The sequence below is a fragment of the Centruroides sculpturatus genome, unplaced genomic scaffold, assembly GCF_000671375.1.
Source record: "Centruroides sculpturatus isolate CEXI.00-Female unplaced genomic scaffold, Cexi_2.0 scaffold267, whole genome shotgun sequence".
Classification (NCBI taxonomy): Eukaryota; Metazoa; Arthropoda; class Arachnida; order Scorpiones; family Buthidae; genus Centruroides; species Centruroides sculpturatus.
In genome coordinates this window covers 246,678-254,564 of record NW_019384634.1, presented here as the reverse complement: position 1 = coordinate 254,564, position 7,887 = coordinate 246,678, and the positions used below count along the sequence as shown (strand labels likewise).

Here is a 7,887-nt window from a genome sequence, read left to right as displayed (position 1 = left end):
ATTTTTTGTTTAATTTTAATTTAATGACCATTCATCCAACAAGTGTTGAATCAGAAAGGGTATTCTCAGGATCTGGATTATTTTGTACAAAAATTAGATCAAAATTAAGAGATAAGACTATAAATAATTTAAATTTCTTGAGAAGTTAATTTTAAAAAATGGTAATCAATAAAATGATATTAGATACTATATATTATTTCTGTTGTATTTTTATTTTTCTGTATTTTTTTTATTTCTGTTTATTTCTATATTTATTACTAGCTGTTACTCACAGCTTTGCCCGCGTGGATTTTGCAAGCAAACCCCATTTATATTCAGTATTTCAACAACCATAGTAATTGTTATATAACACCTACTGCTCAGAATGATGAGAATTGCTGAAAATCAAACGAACTATTTTCAATTTGATCAATTTTCTAGAATGTTTACAATCATTCTATAATCGAACCAATATACAATAACAAATTCGAATTTAAAATGGTTTGAACATTTTTAAAGTTGTTATAAATATTTTTATCTATTTCAATGTCTGAAATGTTATTAATTTAATACACCTAAGTACTCGAAGACTAAATCCTCTCCCGCCCATGGAGGAATTTCGAAAAATCCCTTCTTAGTATGCATTGCCATGGCATACCCTAACTGTACCAAATTTCACCTCTTTAGGTTAAGTGGTTTGCTCTGGGCAATGATGAATCAGTGAGTGAGTGAGTCATTCAGTCAGTCAGTCAGTCAGGACAAGCAATTTTATATATTTAGATTAGAGTTTGTTTAGAATAACACTAATTTTTATATCTGATATCTTTGAAATAAAAAGTGCGAAATGGAAATCATAATGACTTATTTTTTATCACCTTAATTTTATTTTTCAAGAAAAAATTTACCAGTAATTTACTGGTAAACTGGTATTTTAATTTTCATTTACCGAGTTACCAGTAAATGAAAAAGTCGGTAAATTTACAATCCCTAGTAACTAGGGAAATTTTTACATAATATTATATAATTTGAGATAAATTGATTAGTGGTGGTCTTGGGGTGGTCTGGCCAGGAAAAGATACTTCATGCTACTTCGAAATTTTGTACATAAATTTTTTTGTTTCCGAATCAAAAAGACAAGCTATGAGACTTTCCTTTTTATTGGAGTATATTTATTATATAATTATATTACATTTATATAAACTCATTAGATCTATTATAAAATTATCTAATAGTAACAATCAAAATCAAACAATTTGAGTACAAAGTGGTGTAAAGTGCCCTTCCAGACTATCTTGAGACCATCAATTGAATTTGTTAAATATATCACTTATGCAAGTTATGCATTCATAGATAGTGACTAGGATACCTTAGAAGCAAGTATAAATCATACATGACTACTTTGATTCGTTTCAAAGACATACTGAACCAAAAAGCAGTGGGCTTGTCAGACGCCACCCCATGGCCATTTATTTGTTAGAAAAAAAATACAAACAAAGGATAAATAACAAATCATTGCCATGCACAAATCTCTCTCCTGTCATTACCTAACAGAATTATCTCAAGTTACATATGTAAAAACATCCCTGGCCACTCTTAGTTTGACTCATATCCTTTTAATATCTATAATACACAAAAACCTAAAGTCCAGCAAAAGAATTATTACTTATTGATAGCATTGATAGATTACTACTACTCTTAGCAGTCATCTATTGTTAATAAAATAACTGAACAGAATTATTATAATTATTAAATTTTATTTATTGTGTGATTTTAAAAGAATAGGAATTCAAATAAATTTCTAATGGTTGGAACATGCATTTGATTGGACCTGGTAGTAATTGTCATTACTGCCATTTACTCCATTTCTGTTTATGACAAGAGTTGGCCAAAAGCCAGGGGTGTGTTGGGACCAGAATATTGTTCTGGCATTTCTTTCCAGGGACATAATGCTTTCCTAATTTTACTGATTTCCCTTTTTTACTGATTTTGTCAAAAACACCAAATTTTTTCCAAAATAAGACTTTCACAATTAGTTTTTTCATCTGTTTACAAATATTGATAACAGTAAAGTAATTTTTAGAACAGGGACCTGATTTGAGGTTTATGTATACTATTATTTTTATTGTTTTCATAAAATCTCATCTTAGTGCATTCATTAGGTATTTTGATACTGATCTTGTCTTCTAATGAAAAAGTATTCACGTAGAGTGATGCATGTAGTGTGTGGTTTTTATTAGGCACATGCATTTTAATTAAAACTGCTAATAAATCAGTCATTAAGTCAAATCAATACTAGAATGAATTACATGGGAGGAAATAAAAAAATTTACTTTCCTCCCATGTTTATTAATATCTAATAAAAATTAAATTTTATAATCATCATTTAAATTAAAAGAATAATGAATTTTAATATGAGCAAAAAATGAAAGAAAACAAATTTCTAGTTCTGAAGATAATAATAGGAATAAATATGCAGGTGGATTTGAAGGAATAGGAACTGTTGATGTCAGTAACTTAATTTGATTTGTAAATGGCAGTAATTATTAGCACCACATCCAATCAAACACCTGTTTCAACCATTTAAAACTTATTTTGAGAAACAGAAATTTGAATATAATTCTATTCTAACCAGATGATGACTGACAAAAGAAGTCAAAAAACTTTAGTTTACATCAGTAAATACTTTTTCCTGGATTTTTGGTTGTGTTGTATTTATAAAATTTTATACATGATTTTATATTATTTCAACTAGTTCAATCCAAATCTAAAATCATAAAACAAAAACAAGAAAAATGTTATTTGAAATATTTTGTTAACTAACATTTTAAATAACAATTTACTTGCTTATAAAATCTTATTCAAAAATATACATGTTTTCTCAGTTCTAAATGCACCATTGAATCTAGTGTAGACCTGATTTTCAAGATGTCAAAACTAGTGATGAGATGATTAATCAAAATTGAGAACAGAAAAAAAAAAAGCATTTTCCAGTAATTGGAATCGAGCAAATCTTGTCACATTTCCAATTTTTAAAACAATTCTTCCACATTTAATAAAAAAATTAATTTTTTCAATTATAATTTAAAAAATTTTTAATGTTCAATATTAACAATTAAGTATTAGTTTATTGGAAACTTTCATATGTTGACAAAGCAGAAAGTATGCAACATCCAATACGAGGCAATGTCTGTCAGGGTACATGTCAACTGGACTATGATCAACTGGGTGATAGGTGGGCGACAATTGGATGACAGTCATCTGGGCGACAAACAAAAATTTTTGCACACTTAGCAAGCATATGATTTTGCAGCTATTTTTTTTATTTAACATTCTTTTGTAACTATATGTATATTTTACTAATATTTAAGACTGAGTTATAAGGTTTGAACTACGAGTTAACAGTTATTTCCAACTTAGGAAATGTTTTGGAACAACATACTATAGCATTGTTAATTATTGTGTCAGAAGCAGTTAACAAATCACATCAATAAAGAGAAGTTCTTTGAAACATTCTTTTGAAGAAATTATATATATATATATATATATATTTTGCCTTTAATTTATATTGTATTTAATGTATAACAACGTATTTTTAATTTTATGTAATTGTCGTCTTTGTTTTTATGTTTGTTAATTTTGGAGTAGCTTTCAACTGTCCTTGGAGACTTTGTGGAAAATCATAATAATCGATACTAAGAGTATTGTGAAAGGGAATGAATTACCATGTGAGAAGACAACAAATGAAAATAGCTTAACAATAAGTTTATGTACAAGTAAAATAAATATACACAAAAATTTACAATTTGTTCACCAGGTTGCACATACAGACACCTATGAACTCTCCAGGTTTGTCAGTACAACAAGTTTGCTATAATACAGGTCCTTTCAGTAAAGTCCAAACACGTGGGGCTCACAAAAGAAAACTAATTGTTGGGCAATGTCCACTACCAACAATTACTTTTTACCAACAAAGCATTTTTATCACCCGGTAAATATTCCAGCTGATGCAAACATATTCTTTCACTTCAAAGTGGTAATACAAGTCTGTGTAGATATTACTTGCGCCGCTCCATGCAGTCACTCTGAACACATTAACACACAAAGAAACACAAGAAAAACCAAGGACCCTTTCCTTCACCTGGGTGACCTCTCATCTGCCAGAAACAAGGCCCCCTCCAGCCAACCCACAATTCTTTTTATACACCTTTCTCTCCACCAAAACTGCTGCCAACTCTTTAAAAAAAATTACACATAGCCCAAAACCAGACTATTATCCTGAAACAGCACACTTTTCTATTTACTTGTAAACATAAATAAAGTATTAACATATATAAATTTGTTTAATTACAAAATCGTTCTTTTAACTTATTTCTTAAAATCTTATTTAAATTTACTGAGATTGATAGGAAAGAATGGTGATTTTTTTAAAAAAATTGTATTTTATTATTCACTTCTTACTTTGTCGCCCAGTTGTCCATCACCCACTTGAAGGTGTCCCATCTGTCATGCCAGACTTTTCTTGTGTGTAGTCAGAGCAATGAGAGATTGCACTTGGTCAGTATTGTCTGTCCTCATTTCAGAGATAGAGTGACATTAGGATTGCCACCCAGCCAGTATTGGATTGACTTGACTTGCAATTTCAAATCAAGGCTGGTAGTTGACAAAAATATTTAAGTGTTGGCAAAAGTTAAAAAATAAATAATTATATTTTAATTTAAAAAAATATTAAAAACTAATCTTTAATATTTAGTATGTTTACTATGATAAAATGCTTGAATAACACCTTAAATATTTTTTTTCAGCAACACTAATTTATTTAAACAAAAGTTTGACCCCATTCATATGTCTGAGTCAGGTTTAATAAGAGAATATCTTCTTAAACAGTTTGGATCTTGTTAAACCTGATGCAAACCTATAAAAAGGGTGAAAAATTTTCATTAAAATTAATTAAATACTTAAATATCTTTTCCGGAGACACTTAAGTGTAAAAAGTGTTGTTCAAGCTAAATTAGTTTCAGCTCATATAGAAGTGTTTTTGTTATGATTCATAGATGATGATGCAGTATGTCAAATTTTCTAGTGCAATTTGCACGAGTCTAAGTAAAAACAATTGTTTGTGCTAAGTTTACTGCAGTTTTGAGTTTTAAAAATTGATTTTTCAAGATGAGTCAGTTTAGGCATTCGTTTGTTTCTTCTTTTTCTTAAAAAAGTTCAGTCAATTGTACAGTACATTTAGAAAAACCAGGATGAAGTGAATGAATTGAAAACTTGGTTAACTTGTGATGATATTTGCTCAGCTCATTGCATCATCTGCCAATCATCATTTAGTGTAAAGAATTTACAAGAAGCATGAAAAAAAAAGTTCATCGTCTCATTTACTTTCCCTTTTTCATCATTGCAATGATCAACAAAGCAGTTTCCAAAGATTGCAAGCCTAAGTGACATGATGAGATAGTTCTTTGAGTAAAAGGAAATTAGCTGTAATTTCTTTGGGGGATAGTGTTTCAAAATTAACTTTATCTGAAATAAAATTACAAATTTATTTTGTAGTAAAAGCATGTATATCCACATATAAATAGGAGAATTTTCAGTGTATAATAAACATTCTGAAGCCCAACACATTGGTTTAGTATCAAAGAAAGAATTGCCATAATTAATTGGGCCTTATTAATTTAGGTAAGATATGGTGCCTAACGTCCACCTCTAATAACAAAGTACTTAATATCTATTAAATAATAGCAAAATAATGGCCCAATTAATTATGGCAATTGTTTGGTTTAGAGAATTTTCAGGTTTCTTTCAAAAGGTTGGAAAAGCTGGAATCATTCTTAAGCTTGATGTTTATTAATTAATGATTGTCATGGTCATAATATAAATCATTAATTTTTCTAAACTAACAAACTTTAGAAAGTATTAAAAATAATTGGAAATCATAACAGAATCAGGAGTTTTCAGAAGAATCTGAATTGGCAGAAATTTTGGGATTGTCCCATCATGAGTCAAAACCCGAAAAAGTTAGCTTGCAAATGTAATCCATGTCCTTTATCTATAATATTATAAAGAGGTAAAGTTTGGATGTAGGAGGTAATCTCCAAAATTACTCATCCGATTTCAAACATTCTTTCATCAATATTTAGAATGGACCTTTACGGTGGACATAGGCTGTATACTATTCCATTAAACATTCATATAAATTAAAAGATATCATCTAGGTAAACATTATATTTATGGTGTCAGCAGGAGTTGAGGGTCAAGATGTGTACATATATGAGATAGGTAACCATGTGGCACAGTTGTGTGGTCAGTGAGATACACAGTGCATGTGTCTAAACTTTTATATTACATAGATGTTGAAATTCCCCCCATGGGGAGATGAGGGGGACAAAATTAAAAATACTGTGAAGAACTCTGCTTCTATTGTACTATTTTAAATGTGGTTTTTTGTGTTTTAATAGGGTATGTCAAGAGAATGTACACTAAGAAGGGATTTTTTGAAATTCCCTCCTGCGGGGAGTGTTATACATTCATAATACACACATTTTGAGCCACAGCAATGCGTGGCCAGGTACAGCTAGTCAAAAATATAGCTGCAAAAAGTTAAATTCACTTAAACAGTAACAAACATCTTTTGAAAAGAATTTTATTTTTATATTTACAGTGCTTCATGAAGTCCACATTTTTGAATGCATTATCGTCAGGTACATAGGATTCATGGACAAATACAAAAGTACAGTCAAAATTATCATACAAATCAACATTTTAAGATTTTATGACTATACACACAAAATTTACCAGATACATAGTATCATATATCTCTATACATATTCTTCAGCATAGTGGGTAATTCTCTGCTTAAACAGCCTTATAGAAAATTCATCTGCCAGACATTGTTCACTTAGCCTGTAAGGCTGTGTACACACTAGGCGTTTTGTGTTGCGTTAAACATGCGTTAGCAGTGTACACACTGCACGTTAGCTCGGCATTAGACGACTGTTTAGTGGAGCATACACATTGGTTCAGTTTGGAAATGGACATGAAAGTAATTGCTTGTGTGCCCCTCCTCCATTGTCGCTATAAAAGACGATGGCAGAGGCAAAGAGAATTTTGGGTGCACCCAATATTACGAGATAGACTGACACATTAAAAGTTTGCAACGTTGTATCCAAAACTAAGACAAATTAAACCCAAGTTTTTTAATTCTTTTAAAATATCTATGAAATCATTTGACAATGGTGGTCTCTTTTAGATTTCATCAATAAATAGATCAGTATCAAAATGATTGTTCTCCATTTCGGCTAATGTACGTCCACTCTACCTGAAAACGTGCAGTCGAATGTACAGTAACATGGCAGCACATATATCTCAAAGCGCTCGGCTGACGCCCGCAAAATGCGCGATCGAATGTACAGTAACATGGCAGCACATATATCTCAAAGCGCTCGGCTGACGCCCGCAAAACGCGCGTTTTAAGAAAAATCTATAAATGCACGTCAAATGCGCGCTTGGCCAAAAGCACGCATTTGAGTGTGTATGCCTATGCAGAACTCTTGGTTCTTTAAAACACGCGTTTAAAAATGCCTAGTGTACACACAGCCTAACAGTTCAAAAAGACCACCAAACCGTTCCAAATCCTAAACTAAGGGACGTTATTAAGGATTTGTTTATTTCCTAATAAACAAATCCTATTTCCAACTGAAATAGTGGGAGGGAAATGTATAATGTTTACACCAACAGCATAATACAACAAACTGATTTGCTGAGCAAATGACATCAACAAGACTGCATTAACTCAACTTTGTACCTGATTCTAATGTATACCCCAATTTGAGACCAAGGGGAGGGAAAGTGTGCATTTGAATTGAGAAAAAAAAACCAGTAATATACATCAGAATATTCATTGTTAGGATG

General features: G+C 30.7%; 1 protein-coding gene across 1 annotated transcript in view; it reads right to left on the bottom strand.

Annotated features, from left to right (window-relative positions):
* The window catches only part of LOC111625841 (putative bifunctional UDP-N-acetylglucosamine transferase and deubiquitinase ALG13), a 105,364-nt gene that overhangs the window by 58,013 nt on the left and 39,464 nt on the right, over positions 1 to 7,887 (bottom strand). The window lies entirely within an intron of this gene.